Genomic DNA, 17,704 nt, shown 5'->3' with positions numbered 1-17,704 from the left:
CAGTGCATGTCATAGCAAGCAGTTAAGTGGCCTTAGCATATTATGCTTTGATTGGTTGAACAGTCGACTGGTCACCAGATGACCAGACACTTAACTTATTAAGCTTTTATTATATAGAATGTTATTGTATCCCCCCAATACTTCTGTAAGAAAGGTGCTTAATATTTACTTTACAGATGAGGAAAGTGAGAAATATTAAGTTGTCCAAATAGCCACTGGATTAGGATCTGGATTAGGGACTGACACGTTACTTTCTATCACTAGCCTTTGAATCTGGTCATGACATCATATTTGGATTGTTCTGTGGACCTCTCTCAATGGTTTGCTTTACCCCCACATATCTGCCGGCCCCTTTGGTTGGTGATATCCTACCTGCTCTGATGTCTAGCAATGGCAAACTCCAGAGTCCTGGCTGGATATTCAGAATGGCTGTGTACTTTCCAACAACGCACTGGGTGTTCTGATCCTGACATCATCAGGTGGCCTCTACTCATGGATCGGCATTGACAGAATCCACGATGCCAACAAAGGAACCAGATGAAAAGAGAAGGTCATGCCCTAAAAGAAGGTCTATGGATCCAACAGGAAGTCCCAAGTTTAAATCTGCAAGTCCTGGTGGGGTTTTCACCCTTCATGGCTGAGTCCAGAGAAGAAAGTGGACTGACAGCTGAAGACCACCTCTTGACAAAATATTTTGTTTTAATATAAAGCAAGTTCTCAAGTGATCCTGCTTTTGGCTTTTAGCTGCATGGTATTTCAGAGATTTCTTGTTATTCTTAAAATCTGTTAGCAATCCCAGAATCTACAAACAGGCTTTGGAATGGGTGGGGGAGTGAGAAAGATTGTTTCGGGAGCAATCCCTCTGTAAGAAAAGCCAAAACCTAAATTGGATACAGCTGAAAACATCTCAATCCTGCAAGATTGTTCCTGACACAGCCCTGCAGCAGAAGCGTTCTACATGTTCAAGGAATTACTCCGAAGGTTTGTCTTTCCTTATCGAAAACTTTTTCTGAGAAGCCCTCTTCTGCAACATTGTGTTCCACACTAATGCAAAGCCTTGGAGTCACCATCCTATTCCAATGGGAGGCACTTTGCTGGGGGCCATGAGTAAGCAGGCTTCATGAGTAAGCAGGCTTCCTGAAATCTAGGCTGACTGGGGAAGGGGGGGGGGGGGGGGGCTTCAACACTCCAAGACTCAGCCCCAGCCAGGGAAAGTGACACAGTGAAGCAAAAAATCACGCGCATTAAGACTGATCACTTTGTAAATTATATAAATGTCTAATCACTGGGTTGTGCACCTGAAACTATACTATAACTCAACTCTAATTAAAAAATAATAAATATTAAAAAGAAACAAGTAAAAACCTGAACAGTCTCCGGCCAGCATTGCTTAGCCTACAGGTTGAGAAGCACAGGTTGAGAACCGCTAGCAGGGTAGCCTAAGACCATGGGAAAACACAGATATTTATATTATGATTCATTAACAGTAGCAAAATTACAGTTATAAAGTGGCAAAAAAAATAATTTTATGGTCGGGGGTCACTACAACATGAGGAACTGTATTAAAGGGGCATGGCATTAGAAAGGTTGCGAACCACTGGATTAGAGCGTCAACCTGTACACCAAATGGTTGTAGATTCAATTCCTGGTCAAGGGCATGTACCTGGGTTGCAGATTCGATCCCCAGACCCACATCGATGTTTTTTTCTCACTCTCCCCCTCCCCGTCTCATTCTCTCAAAAATAAAAATAAAAATCAATAGAAAAAAAAAGTATCTATCCTCCAATGAGGATAACCAAAATAAAAAAAAAAAAAAAAAAAAAAAGGAGAAGAAAAACACTGAATGGGACCTATTAAATTATTGCTTTGTCCCCCAGGGAGCAGTCCTGGTTTCCAGCTTCACCTCTTTGCGTGGTGATGGTCTAATACCAACCCCTCACCACTTCCTCTTTGAAGCTGCTCAAAAAGTCAGTGTTTTGCACACAGAGAGAACGTTTGCTGGGTCTTGATCCAGGTCAATGGTATGATCTATCTACACTCATTCTCCAGAATCTTTGTTCTTGTCTCTGTTTGGGTGTCAGTTTTCCTGCTTTATAAACAGGCGGACAGCTCAAATAGATTGGAATGGAAAAGGAGAGAAGCGGAACTTCAGTCCATCAGGCAGAATATTTGCTCTTATTTCAAACATCGGGTCATGCCAGTGGCCTGACAACCAAGTGGGCTCCAGGACATCAGCAAATGAATGAACAGTGTCTGGAGACCCAGTCAAACTCAGGAATTTTACAGGGGAAAATGTTGGGCCACTCCTTCCATACACTACCACATTTAAATTTGCAAAGCCAGCCACATCTGATCTGAACTCTCCAGTTTGTCCCAGCGATCGGTAGTTACTGTCCTCCTCCACAGGGCCAGTTCCTTGGGCACATTCTTGAGGGAAGTCATATAATCTATTGGCATAATATACCTTTTCAAGAGAAGTATTCCATTTTAATAAAAAAGTGTGCCACCATATTTAATCAATCAGGCTGATTGACAACAGCAATATGCAGCAGATGCTTCTGCTACCTCATTCTTATTCCAGTTTCATTTCTCAATCAAATCCATGTGTAAAAAACATAATGTGCTGCCAACACAATGTAATAAAACCTCAACTGAAATACACACCAGCACGACAGAAACTGATAACTCCAAGTATGGGAAAAGTTAACTTCAGAAAAATCACTTCTGACACCCAAGTATTCAAGTTTTATGGACAAGTGATGCATCGTCTCACTATAGCTAACATTAAGGGGCCAAATTCATGGGTTTGTCCTGAAACAGAAAATAATAATCTCCAAAGCAACCTTTTCCAAAAGCTGGCAGAAGAAGCCTTTTTAAAAGCCCAGAAATCATCCTAAAATTGGCTGAGTTTGTTTGAGATGCACCATTTGTGTCACGGAGCAATAAATTAGTACTTGAACAGTATTTTTTCATGGTGATGCACACTGGTTAAAGATGATGTATCACTGGTTGTCACGGGTCGAACCAGCAGTTTTTAAAGTTAATGACTCAGAGAGGAATAAAGGTAACCTAATTATAGCAGTACCAGGGACAGAACCCAGTTACTGTACTCACATTCTGAACTCCTCCAAATTTCAGACTTGGGGAATTGTAGGCACCTCTGTGGGACTTTATTCTTAGAAAGGCCCCAGTTAGGGAGCAGAAATAGGGGTGCCTGGAAAAGGAAATGGATCCAAAATCTCGCAAACTGTAAGCTCAATGGGTTGACTAGTGTACCCCCCAAATTCCTATCCACCCAGAACCTCCACATGTGACATTATTTGGAAATAGGGTCTTTGCAGATGTAATTAATTAAGAAGAGGTCAGACTGTATTAGAATGGGCTCTAGCTACATCCAATAACTGGTGCCCTCGTGGAAAAGTCATGTGAAAATATAGATGACACACACAGAGGAAGACAGACATGTGAAGATAGAGGCAGAAATTAGAATGATTCAGCTACAAGCCAAGTAATGCCAAGAATTCCCAACAACTATTGGAAGCTAGAAAGAAGCAAAAAATGAATTACACAATGCAATCATGCCAACATTTGAGCAATCACGTGGAAGAATTCCCTTCGAGGAGATCATTCATAATTGGGCTCAGAATGGTCAAATCATCCATGTTGCAAAAGGATTTGGCATCACAGAGTGGCTATAGGCACAGATAACATTTGGCAATGAAATACAGGAAGTCTTCAGGGGGGAAAAAAATATTTTTTAGTAATGATTGGAGATTTATAAGGTGGCACTCAACACAGGAGTTGCTCCAGCCAAAAGTAAGGAGAAGCCACAAAATTATTGCAGCAGGCCATGCACAGAAAGACCCTGTGTAGACAGTGATGCAGGCAGCTGCAAAGAAGATTCATTCAGCTCCACATATGCCTAGTGGGGCAATCACAGCAAATGCTCCAGGACACGGCTGTCCGCGAGGCACTCTCTATCCCCATCTCAAGCACTTGCAGCTGGGTGAGGAGCCTGTGCAGTCAGCATATAAACTTTTATGGAGGCCATGACCAGCCCATTGTGAACTGACCTGATTCCACATGGGACGATGTATTGTAGAAGAAAATTCAGGGGACGCACACTAAGAGTTATACAGGATTGAGTGAGATTCAGCGGCAGTTAACACCTGCTGTAGTCACTTTTGCATCCAGTCACTGCACATGTGTACTGTCTAAAGCCCATTGTTAGCAAGTTAGCCAGGGGTTTGTCTCCACTCAATATTTCTCTTAAGTTTATGAAGTCCTCAGAAAAGAAGCCTTTTAAATGTGGTGAAAGAAAAACAACTGGCCCGCAGTCCAGATGATAACCACCGTCAAGACACCCATGGTTCAAGCAAGCAGACCTTTGAATAGTGTGAGGAGTATAGGTGTTAGTTTCTCTTTGAATTTTTGCTAAAACTTCCCTATGAAGCCGTCTGGACCCTGGCTTTTGTTTGCTAGGAGTTTTGTTTTTGTTTTTGTTTTTTAACTGCTCTATTTCATCAGTTGATATTGGCCTATTCAGGTTTTCTGATTCTTCCTGATTCAGTTTTGGGAGATTGTATTTTTCTAGGAATTTGACCATTTCATCTACATTATCCAGCTCGTTGGCATATAATTGTTCATAGCATTTTCTTACAATCCTTGTATTTCTGTGATGTCAGTGGTTATTTCTCTGTTTTCGTTTCTGATTTTATTTATTTAGGTCCTCTCTCTTTGTTTATTGATGAGTATGGCTAACCATTCTTCAATCTTGTTTATCCTTTCAAAGAACCAGCTCTCTTAGTTTCATTAGTTATTTTTTTAGTCTCTCTGTCATTGATTTCTGCTCTAAAATTTATTATTTCCTTCCTTCTAGTTATCCTGAACTTTTCTTAATATTCTCTTTCTAGTTCTTTAAGTTGTAGGGTTAGATAACTTATTACCAGTTTTTTCTTGTTTTTGAGGTAGGCCTGTAGTGCTATGAACTTCCCTCTCCTGACTGCTTTTGCTGTGTCCCAGAGATTTGGGGTTGCTGTGTGTTCATTTTCATTTGTTTCCAGGAAGTTGTTGACTGCTTTCATGATCTCATTGGTAACCTATTCATTGTTTAATAACATGCTACTTAGCTCCATGTGTTTGAATGTTTGGGGGTGTTTTTACTGTAGTTGATTTCTAATTCCATTCACTGTGATCTAAGAAAATGCTTGATATGATTTCAATCTTCTTGAACTTGTAGAAACTTGTTTTGTGTCCTAACATGTGGTCTATATTTGTGAATGATCCATGTGCACTTGAGAAGAATGTGTATTCTGCAGCTTTGGGGTGAAATGTTCCATAAATGTCAATTAAATCCATCTGATCCAGTGTGTCCTTTAGAGTCACTGTTTCCTTGTTGAGTTTTTGTCTGGAAGATCTTCCAGTGAAGTCAGCAGGGTGTTAAAGTCCCCTACTATGACTGTATTGTCTTCGATCTCTCCCTTAAAGCCCTACAGAAGTATTTTTGTATATTTAGGTGCTCCTATATTGGGTGTATATATGTTTACCAGGGTTGGATCTTGTTGGATCTATCCCTTTAGTATTATGTAGTGATCTTTTATGTGCCTAATACTTAGAGGCTGGTTCTTGGAGGACCTGAACCCAACACAACTCAAGACAAGAATCTTAAATAGTGTCTCAAAGATATGGGAACACATAGTCCAGAACATGGAAAACTCTTGGACTAATTTTGTATGACGGGCCCAGTGTTCTGTTTTAACTGAATCAAAGTGCCTTTATGTGCTCTACCCTAACCCATCATTTGCTATGAGTGTACATTCATACCAAATAAGTTGTCATATGACCTGCCTGGCACATGCAAATATTTCAACTTGGAATCTCTAACTTAATGCCTTTATTTGCTGAGGCAGTAAGAAGTCATGCTAGATCAGCCACAGCTTTTCTGAAACCTAGTCCAGAGACCCACTGACTCCTACTCTTTACCCCACTAATCTACCCAGATGTAGAGACCATCATTTCCTAAGCAACTTATTAGCCCCGGTTTCCTTTTGCTCTCTTCATTGGGCCTACTTGTCAGCTCTTTTGTCATTTTAGAGATTATCTTTTGAGAGGCCTCAAAATGCCCCTTACCTCTATGAAATTATGCCCTCAGAACTCAAGTCCCCAGTGCACATCTTTTCAGTGTCCAAGCACTAAATACATCATTCCTGCGGATCTTCCCCTCTCTTCTTCTCACCTCGTCCCATCCACGTTGCCTATCTTAAGTTACCTTATTGATCCGCCCCTTCAAGGAGCACTTGCCAACTTCCCTTACCACATCATGGCCATCTTGTACCTCTTCAGCCCTTAGTATGAACCCTAACAGTCTGCCTGCATTCTTATATCAGTAATCTTTAAGGCCTTTTGCAGGGTTGGAATGATCACATGTGCTAGAGCTTGGATATCATATTAAGCAACATTGAATCATGTGAGAAAACAATTTCTTTTTCAATTTTACCATTATTCTTTCAAACATTCTTTGCCTTTTTATCTGCTTTCCTTTCTTTCTCTCCCACAGTATATATGTAGGTCTGCTTGATGTTGTCCTGCACGTCCCTTCACCTGTGTTCACTCTTCTTTGGTATTTTTTATTTCTGTTCCTCAGACTCAAAAATGGAAAACTAATATTAATTTAGTGTGATTATGTGCTAGTCATTGTGTTGGGTGCTTTAATCTGTCATCCTAGTTGATACTCACAACAATCATGGGTTAAATACTTTTTACTCCAATTAGAAATTAAGCAACAGAGGTTCAGAGAGTTTAATTTTATTAGGGCCACTCAGCAACTAGCCAGACTAGGCTAATCTCCAGGTTGATTAATGGCCAAACTCATGCTATTAGGCAGCTAAGATTGAGATCAGTGGTAAAATAGGATGAAAACATCAATGTGAATATGGTTTATAACATTTTAGGTCCTATGAAGGGCATTCAAGAGGAATTTATGAACAAAGGGAGAATTATGTAAACAAAGTTGGTACACAGCACAATTTCACTAATAACAATATTCCCACAAAACTTCAAAGAGTGACAGTAACTAATTAAATCTGACATTGTTTGCTGGAGACTAATAGACAAAGAATTTATAATAATTTTTTTCCCAAATGAATAGTGAGATACATGATATGTAACATGTTGGATAAGAAAAGTATTTGATGCCTTATTTTAGTTAACATTGATCTTTAACACTAATTATATGATAGTCCTTCAAATATAAATAGCAAGTGAGGGATAGGAGAGAACAGACAAGAAAAATCCTGATTAGTTGTACAGAGACTAGGGTAATTTGTTGATCTAAAAGAGGAACTCTTTTACATGTACTTTCTTTCTATTGCTATTTATCACCTGGGAATACTTCTTTAATCACAAAGCTTATTTGAAAATCTGACTTTTTACAAACAAGATTTCATACCAAAAGGACCGATCCTATAAACACACTTATGGTGAACTATTCATAAAGAACTACTCATGCCCAACCAGCCTGTGGGTTCTCAATCCCATTATTATTCCCAGTGATATGACACATGGTATCAGGTATCATGTAACTATTATTGTGTAACAACAACAACAAAAGAACACTAAACCTCAGAAGCTAAAACAACAAACATTGATTTCCTCACACATCTGCAGGGCCCAGCAATGATCCAAACTGGGCTTGGCAGGACAGCTTTGATGCTCTCAGCTGGAATCTCAGCTTGGTTAGGGTCTGGTGGATCAAGGCTGCCTTTGAGTGACTCAGCTCTGCTTCATGTGTCTCTCATCCTCCTCTGGAATCAGTGGGGCTGGCTCAGGCATGCCCTCAGAATGAAAGAAGCAGTACCGGAGGAAAAGTGAAACATGCAAAGGGTCTTGAGCTCCAGTCTCAGAAATAGCACACTATGCCTTGGCCAAAATAAGTCACAAAACTGAGCTCAGAGTCAGAGATGTGTGGCGATGAGCATAGATATAGCGGGAAGATGGGAACCATTAATACAGTCCACCATGAGCCCCAATCACACTGATCTGCCAAAGACTCGGCTCTCAGTTTGACTGAAAAGAGGTTCCTTGAGGGCAATAACCATATCCATTTTCATCATTTTGTCTTTACAATTACTCTGCAAAACATTAATAGGGTCTTTATTTTATAGATAAGGATATCAAGGCTCAAAAAGATTAGTTGATACAGTTTCCAAAACTGCTTAAAATGATCTGTCCATTCTCATCAGATAGCCCTGGGAAACTGAATTCTTAGCACCAGTGTCAATTGCTAACACTCTGCAACCATGACAGGAAAGCACCAGTGCCTCATTTGTGATCCACAGCCTCATGATTGTCCTGAGTGAGATGCTGCTGACTGAGGTCACTGAGACTTGTAATCTATGGAGAGCCAGACTTTGAGGAGGAGAAAATATTATGAATACAAAGCATTTCTTTGTTTCCTGAAGATAAATCATATCATGGAGTTTGAAGACATACATTTAGCATGAAGGCTCAAAAGGGTTTTCTAGCCTTTTGAAAGGACAAAGCACATTTTTCTTTTCTTTACTCTTTTGGAAAGATGGGGGTGAAGGAGCTGCACAGACAGCTGCTCATGGTTACCTACAGCAAACCTACCTCAAGCCTGCAGATCTTCTCATGGAGGTGGAGCCAGGATGGTGCTAGAAGGTGGGAAGTGGGGCTGTGTCTAGCTCTCCCCAGAGGTGCCACCGATGTCTCACTGGGGAAGGTTGAGATACGAGGGTGGAGTCCTGCCCAGCCCCCACATCCACAGTACACCTGTACCTATGGTCCACATCATATGCCGCCCTGTTAGCACACCACATGCTGAAGAAACCAAGTTTCAGGTAATTTTAGTCCCATCACCTTCACAGGCCAGTGCCATGCTAGGCATGGGAGATACTGATATAAATCATAAATGGCCCTGCCTATAAAGAGCTCACAGAGTGCTGAATACACCAGAAAATGAGAGAAATGCCATGGGTGGCACAGATCACACCATTGGGACAGCAGGCAAGGGTCAGGAAGGCAGAGACTTTGAAGCTGAAAATTAAAGTACAAGCATGAGTTTGCCAACCAACATCTGGAAAAGGAACTTCTAGACCACATGTGTCAAACACAAGGCCCGTGGGCCAAATCCGTCCCGCCAGGCCTTGCAATGTGGCCTGCACCAAGCTGTCATCACTGCACTCCACTGCGTTTCCATCACAATGACAGTTTATGACTGTTCAGTAAACCATTCGGCCCGCGATTTAGGCTGGATTTTAGATTTTGGCCCCTTCTCTGATTGAGTTCGACACCCCTATTCTAGACTAAGAAGATGCTGACCAAACTCTCAGCCATTGAAACCCCCAAATTCCAAAAGCATGAGTATTAAAGTCAGAACAACTGGTTTGAATTTATCTCCACTGTTTACTCTTCCAACAAACTGGTCATCAGGTCAGCACCAGGGCTTAGTATGGAGATGGAGGATTCAGAGGTGACTAAAGCAGAGCCTTGCCCTCAAGCGATCACAGTCGAATAATAATGGGTAACACTGCAAGGGCAGTCGTGCACCACACTCTGTCCCCAGACCACTTCATGAGCTCATTTTATCCACACCACAACCTGAGAAGCAGGCACCATGATCACTCTCTCATTTTGCAGGTGGGGAAAATGAAGCACAGAGGAAATAAGAAACTTGTACCAGGCCCCATAGCTAATGGGTGGTAACATCAGCACATGACATGTGAGGTGGCTTTGGAGCCCCCACTTTTCAGCATTACCTCATACAGGGAGCTGGACAGTTAGGTAACCATAACCCGATGTCATAAGTGTTATGAGTGTTATGATACTGTTAGTGTACTTGATGTTTGGGGGCAATAAAGAAGAGTAAATTGAGTGAGGGGTGAGGTGTTGTCAGCAAAGGTTTCTTAGAGATGGTCCCTGAGCTGAGTTCTGGTAAGGAGGTGGGGGAAGGTGTGCCCAGCAAGAGGAGCATGTGGGAAAAGATGCTGAGGGATGAGAGCAGAGCTTTGGTCCTGCAGTGTGGGAGGGTCAGGGAGAGAAAAATGGGAGGTAGCAGGATATGGTTGGAAAGGTGAATAAGATACAGGTCCTGAAGGGCCTTGGGCACCATGCCTCAGGGCCCTGACTGTTATCTGAGGGTAGCAGAGACTGTGTTGAAAGGGTCACGCTGACTGCAGGGTGAAGGATGTATTGGGAAAGGGATGGGTGGTAGTTAAGAGCAGAGAGACATTTGGGGGCCACCAGGAAGTCTAGCTGCGGTTACTAGTGTCTGAAAGTAGACTGAGCCAGGGGGGATGGAAAGTCTGATAACTACCGGTATTAAGATTCAGGGGAATGAAAGAGAAAGAAGAGGAATCAAGAGTGACTACTGGGTCCTGGTCTGGATGGCGGTGGGTCAGGGTGGATGCAGCAGACCCTGAGGAGGAAGATCTGGAAGGCGCCAACATTTACAAAAGGGCATAGGAAGCAGAGCCCAGAGGCACTGACAAAGGTGAGCAGAGAGGAAGGAAGAAAACAGTGAGAGTCTGCCCAAGGAGTCAAAGCAAGTTGAAGCTTAAGGTTTTGGGTCAGACACCAGGAATTTCCTCCCAACAGAGTCCCGAGTCCTTAAACCCAGGCTTTGATATCTAAATGGCAGTGCTGTCCCTTGCGACTTGGTTGTATTTTTTCCAGCCTTCATTTTCCAAGATTTCCATTTCACTGCCCACTCATTTAGTATGTTCAATTAATTTCTCAATATCTTTGTTTACTCATCACTGCTCCCTGCACACATAGACATAATAGAATGAAGGAGGAGGCTCTGCTGATTGGTATTTGTAATGTGCTGAGGCTGAGGAATGAGCCAATAAGCGCACCATCACCATCACCAATAATAATAACAACCACTATTATGAAATGAGAGTCTCCTCTCTTGTTTATTGAGCAGCTATTGTGTACCAGGTGTTGTGTTATGAGTTTTACACACATGGCCAATAAACAGAGTAGAAATGACATTTCTCTTTTATAGAGGGAGAAACTAAGGCCTGAGAAGTTCAGCGAGCAGCTGGAGATCAGGCAGTAAGTAAATAGCAATGGGGCTTATGCGTACTACCCGCCAAGAGGAGAATCTCCAGGCAGCCCTTTGAAGTGTGTTTGCACCTAAACAACCACTCCCTTGATATCCTTGCTATGGTTTATGGGGAGAGGAGAAGTTCTGTGTGGGGAGTGAAGAGCAGAGAGGAAGCAGAGCAAAGAAAACAAAAATAATTAAGTGGACTCAGGTCAGGGCATTACTGTTTCCAAGTATTTTAAGGTTAGTCTTGCCCTCAAACACTCTGCCCCACATAGTCCCTTTCAGAAATGAATAAGCACATGAATGGTTTTCTTGCTTGCCAGAGAGATTTATCCCAAGAAAGAGGACACGCTGAGGCAAAACTTCCTGGCCAGCTTTCCTTAAAAAACATAACTTACAACTCATTTATTCACTTGAGAAATATTTACCAAGCAACAACTGGATGCCAAGGAATGGGCAAAGTCCCAGGGGTGCATGGCGGACACCATGAAGCACACCAGTCTGTGTGGGACAGAAGGGCAGAGGGTGCCCTCCCTGACTTGTCTTTGTGGAGGGGACTTGAGGGCTAGAGGGGTTGGAGAGGGGGTGGAGGGCCTTTCCAGCAGAAAGGAGACTTGAGCCAAGGCCTCTTGCTCTCACTCTGAGTTCTCTTTGCCTTGCAGCTCCAACTTCCCCATAAAAACTTGGTAAGGCTTGGCTGGCTGGAGCTCCCTGGCTGCGTCTTTCTGTGACTTTTGTGTGTGTCTGCAGGAGCAGGTATTAGTAGGTAGCCCAGCCTGTGTCCCCTTCTAGGCTGAGTTCTCTGCAGGAAGGGGAAGAATCATTTAGCTCTGTGTCCCTGGTGCCAGGACAAAGTAGGTCTTTGATGAATGAGGGGCAATGCCTGTAGCATGCTGGAGTGGGTTTCCAAGGACCCTTTCTATAGTCCTGAGCAACACGGCCCATTTAACCACTTCACTGTTCCTTTCTAGGAAGGTAGCTACATGTAATAGAAAGATTGCCACACGGGAGAATGTATTTGCCAATGTTATATCCAATAAGGGCCTAATCTCCAAAATTTATAGGAACTCATACATCTTAACAAAAGGAAGATAAACAATCCAATTAAAAAATGGGCAAAGGACTTAAATAGACACTTATTGAAAGTGGACATACAGAAGGCCAAGAGATATGTATAAATATGCTCAAAGTCACTAATCATCTGAGAGATGCAAATCAAAACGACAACGAGGTACCATCTCACACCTGTCAGAATGGCTATCATCAACAAATCGACAAACGACAAGTGCTAGTGAGGATGCAGAGAAAAAGGAACCCTCATGCATTGCTGGTGGGAATGAAGATTGGTGCAGCCACTGCGGAAGACAGTATGGAATTTCCTCAAAATATTAAAAATGGAACTCCCATTTGACTTTTAGGAATACATCCCAAGAAATCAGAAAGGACATATGCACTCTTATATTCATAGCAGCACAATTTACAATACCTAAGATTTGGAAACAGCCATCAGCAGTGAGTGGATTAAAAAGCTGTGGTACATCTACACAATGGAATACTACACTGCTGTAAAAAAAGAAAGAACTCCTACTATTTGCAATAGCATGGATGGACCTAGAGAGCATTATGCTAAGCAAAATAAGCCAGTGAGAGAAAGATAAATATCACATGATCTCACTCATTTGTGGAATATAATGAACAAAATAACTGATGAACCAAAATAGAGCCAGAACCAGAGAACCTCTGAACAGACCATCAAACTTCAGAAGGAAGAAATGGGGGAGGGAAAGGGGGGGGGGGTAGTAAGAGACCAACCAAAAGATTTGTATGAATGCCTATAAGCATCACCAAGGAACACAGACACTAGGGGGGTGAGAGCATGTGCTGGGGGGTGGGGGTGGCCGGGAAGAGGTCAATGGGGGGAAAAGGAGACATATGTACTAGTAATACTATATGCAATGCTTTAAGCAATAAAGATTTTTTTTTAAATGATTGGAGGCCAGGCTGTGCCAGAATGACTTGAGTATATCCTTTAGGGCTTTGTATTCCTCTCATCAAAGGCAGAGAGACCAGCATTGTGGGCTTGGGACTTATCAAAGCCCATGAGCAGGATAGTTTGTGCTAAAGCAAGAACAAGATCAGCATACATCCTATGGTCAAGATGGCACAGAGAGACAGTTTAGGAGAGTGACAAGCACATTTGGTCTTTATTTTGGTGACCTCTGACCTACAAGGGATTCACTGGAAGCTTCATTTTTCAGCAAAAACACAGTTCAAAGTGCCTGGCATAGAATTCAATGGTAGCAAAAATAATAATATTTGTCAGTTTCAAAGAGCTCTAATTTTCAAATGGCTAAAAGGATCACATGGCTCTAAAGAAAAGCGATATAAGGTACATTGAGAAACTTGCCCACTCGTGCTTGCCTCTGCCCCATTGCCTTCTCCCGCTCTCTGCCCCATGACCACCCATTTCATTAGTTTCTCAACTGTCCTCCGAGTGTTTCTTTATGCAAATACAAGCTTGTGTGGAATTTTGTCAAATTCATCTTCAGTATCTATAGAGGTGATCATATGATTTTTCTCCTTAGGTCTATTTTGATTAACTGTCTTTTGTTCTTAGAATAAGCGGCACTTGATCATGAAGTATTATTCTGTTAGTGTGCTGCTGCATTCTGATTGCTAATATTTTACTTGGGATTTATGCATCAATATTCATGTGTGAGATTCATTCATCGTTGCTTCTTTGTACAGCATCAGTTATCAGTGCTATCTTTGCTGGATGAAAAGAATTTGGAAGCTGTTCTTCATTGTCTGTGTTCTAGAACAATTTAAATAATGAGCTCATCCACTCTTTAAGCTTTGTTTCAATTGCCTGGGAAACTTCTAGCCATGGTACTTCTTAAAAATTAATTCCTTTACAATTTTCTCATCCTTTTTCTATGAAAATTAGCTTATTTAGATAATCTGGAATTGGTTCCTGTAAATAATATTCTAGAAAAGTATCCACTTCTTTCAAATAAAGTTATGCAAACTTGTTTTTAAAATTTCTTTGCTTCTTGCATTATTTCCTTCTTGTTATTTATTTAGTTACTAATTTGTTGCATTTGTTCTCTCTTTCTTGGTTTCTGAGAATGCTTACCTATCTTACTGATTTTGCTCCAAAGATCCAAGAATTCATTTATTTACTCTGTCAACCCCAACTCCTAACATCCAATTCATTATTCCTTTTATTTATTTATTTTTTTGTTCATTTTGCTTTCCTTGGATTTTTCTTTTTTTGCTAATTTTTGAGGTGATTCTCAGTTTCATTCCTTTCATACCTTGTATAACTATTTCTTTTCTATTTTAGCCCATGACATTTTCTGTAAGTGTTGCTTTAGTTCTAGCCTCTAGATACAGAACATATTATGTAGTCTTTTCATTATCAATTTAATTTACTGATTTTTAAAATTCTGTGATTTGGATTTGTACTTTCCCTTTAACCCAGAAGTTGTTTACATGACAACTTTCTTAAAATTCTGGTTTTTAATTTATTTTTAAGTTTACTGTATTCTGAAAAGAAAATGACCTCTAGTTTTGAAATTTATTGTGGTTTCCTTTGTTTATTGTGGTTGTTCCATGGCACTTAAAGCAAAAATATATTCCCTACCTTCAGGGCACATCGTTTGATTTCTATTCATCACCTATACCTTTATGTTGATGTTGATGTTGTCTATTGTGTCCTTAGTTAATTTAGGTTTAGCTGGTCTCAGAGAATGTGTTGCCATCGCCTGAGATGTGGAGAGGCTGAGCAGGGGCCAGTGCCAGGGGAAGGGGGTGTGGAGAAGTCATAAGGTCTGTTGGTACCCATTAGATCGCCTCCAACCAAAATTCACTCTTACCGTAAGAAAGGGCTCCCTTAATTTGACCAAAGTCTATACATTTTTTATTTTTATTAGTATTACTTGAAAGGAGGAAGAATAAACTTTTAATCAGATAATGTTGTAGTTTCTAACTTTTTCAGGCATAGATGTGGTTTCTGAAACCATGTTGGAAAAGCCAGTCCTTTTATATATTTCCATGGTTGGCAGGGCAAGGTCCTTTCACAGGTTGGAGGGGTTTTAGATGGTGATGTTGCTAAATAACATTTTAACACTTACTGTGAGCTAAGATCTCTTCTAGGTGCTTAGATTATATAATGTCTTAGATTATTTAATCCTCACATCAGCTCATAATATCCTCATTTTTATGGGTCAAACAACAAGGCAAGTAGAGATAAAGAACTTGCCCACATTCAACCTGCAATTGAATAGCACAGGCAGGATCCCAACCTTAGTCATAATGCTCTGTTGCTCTTTTAGAGACCGGCTTATCCAGTGGTTTTATGTTAGAAATGAATTTAAGTTGCTGAGTCAGCCAGCAAACTACCAGCAAAGCTAAAAATAAAACTATGTCCCTGATATTTGGACCTTTATTTAGAGCCTTCCCACCATATGTAACTGCCCCTCATTATGCATAGAAGCAATATCTTGTAATTTGCTGGATGATACGGACTAATCACTAAGTACCAACTCCTGTCCGCCTAACTTCATAGGGCTGCAGGGCTAACACCACAGTCAATGTAGAGATGTTTTAATCTAGTGCTACCTAAATAGTTGTATTCATTTTTTAAAATAATTTATTTTTATTTTTCAATTAGAGTTGACATACATTGGTTTCAGGTGTCCATCCCAGTGAGTAGATAAATCTCATACCCATCTGACACCATACATAGTTACTGGAATGTTACAGACTACTAGGGGCTCAGTGCATGAACTCATGCACCTTAAAAGGAACTGTGGATGGCGAGGCTGTGGTGTGCACAGGGGCAGTTCTAATACTCCATACCCCACCAGGCCCTCCCACTGCGGCCCCCATTCCTCTGTCTGCCAGCAGCCCCACTCACGCTACCACTCCCATACACAGATGGTGCAGGCCCTACTCACACCTGCTGATGGTGCAGAGTGATTGGAGCTAGTGCCAGCAGCAGGTAAAGTGGGCCAGCGCTGTCAGTGGGTGCGAGTGGTGGCTACTGCCCTGATTGCACGGGGAAGTGGAGAAGCCCTCAGGGGCAATCAGGGCTGGCAGCCACCACTCACATCCACTGATGGTGCTGAGCCATAGGACCAGCTATGGGCACCAGTAATGGGTGCGAGCAGCGGCTCCAGCACCAGGTGCAGGTGCATGTGGGGCCAGTGCTGGCAGCAGGTGTGAACACCAGGCAGGATCATGGCACATGGGAGCAAAAAAATTTCAGTAATCACCAGAGGCTTGCGATGATGACAGCAACTGGTGCCCCCCCTTGATATGGTATCCCCACTCATCTGCTCCACCATCTCACCTCAGCTGATGCCCGCCATGTTATGTGCTCTGCTGCCTGCTGCCAATGCCCTCCATGTTCCACATGCACCCTCTGGTGGTCAGCGCACATCACAGTGACCAGTGTTCAGTTGTTCGGTTGTTCTGCCATTCAGTCTATTTGCATATTAGGGTTTTACATACAGTGGTGCCTCACACAACGAACTTAATTCGTTCCAGGAGCAAGTTTGTTATGCGAAAAGTTCGTTATGTGAAACGCGTTTTCCCATAACAATACATGTTAAAAAAAATAATTCGTTCTGTAGCATAAAATATGCTAAGATGACATAAAAAAGATAAATTTTTTGTTATTATTTTTATTTAGATACATCATGATATAAAAAAAATATTGAGTTTAACTTAAAAGGACGACTGCCGTGATACGTGCGTGATTTAATTCGTAATGAAGAACGATTGCCGAGATACGTGCTTAAGTTAAGTGCAGTGACTAACGACTGCCTGCAGTGCCTGCGCGGAAGGATGCAATACATTGGCAGCGATCGTGGAAGCTCGGGCGAAGCAGTCGTGGAAGCTCGGGCGACTTCGTTGTGTGAAACGAAGTTCATTGAATGAATCATGAAATGAAGTTCGTTGTGTGCAGCGTTCGCTGTGCGAGGCGTTCTTTATGCGAGGCACCACTGTATATACAAATATTCCTTATGCTGAACCTTACATCCCCATAACTATTATGCTTACTACCAATATGTACTTCCTAATCCCTTCACCCTTTTCACCCAAATCCTCATCTGGCACCATGAAAATATTCTCTCTATCTCCCAGATGGCATGGCTCAGTGGTTGAGTGTTGACCTATGAACCAGGAGGTCATGGTTCATGTCAGGGCTCAATTTTCAGTGTAAGGTGTGCAGGACACAGCCAATCAATGATTCTCTCTCATCATTAATGTTTCTATCTCTCTCTCCCTTTCCCTTCCTCTCTGAAATCAATAAAAATATATTTTTAAATGTTCTATCTATGAGTCTGTTTCAGTTCTGCTTGCTCATTTATTTTGCTTTTCAGATTCAATTTTTGATAGATATGTATTTATTGTCATTTTATTGTTCATATTATTTGATCTTTCTTTTTTTTCCTTCTTTTTCTTAAAGAAAATCCTTTAACATCTCATGGAATACTGATTTGGTGGTGATGAACTGCTTTTAGCTTTTTCTTGTCAGAAAAGCTCCTCATTTGTCCTTCAATTATAAATGATAGCTTTGCTGGGTAGAGCAATCTTCATTGTAGGTTCTTCATTATTATTGCT

The 17,704-nt window shown here is 41.5% G+C and overlaps 1 long non-coding RNA gene across 1 annotated transcript; it reads left to right on the top strand.

Annotated features, from left to right (window-relative positions):
* Nucleotides 1-1,468: 1,468 nt before the first annotated feature.
* LOC118709521 lies at nucleotides 1,469-11,687 on the top strand. The gene is made up of 3 exons (XR_004985030.1): nucleotides 1,469-1,609; nucleotides 10,531-10,536; nucleotides 11,677-11,687. It is a non-coding gene; the product is annotated as an uncharacterized LOC118709521 (long non-coding RNA).
* The last annotated feature ends 6,017 nt before the right edge of the window (nucleotides 11,688-17,704 follow it).

Source organism: Pipistrellus kuhlii, unplaced genomic scaffold, assembly GCF_014108245.1.
Source record: "Pipistrellus kuhlii isolate mPipKuh1 unplaced genomic scaffold, mPipKuh1.p scaffold_m20_p_7, whole genome shotgun sequence".
In the NCBI taxonomy this organism is placed as follows: domain Eukaryota; kingdom Metazoa; phylum Chordata; class Mammalia; order Chiroptera; family Vespertilionidae; genus Pipistrellus; species Pipistrellus kuhlii.
The sequence above is the reverse complement of the archived record's forward strand: the minus strand, read 5'-3'. Positions and strand labels throughout refer to the sequence as shown.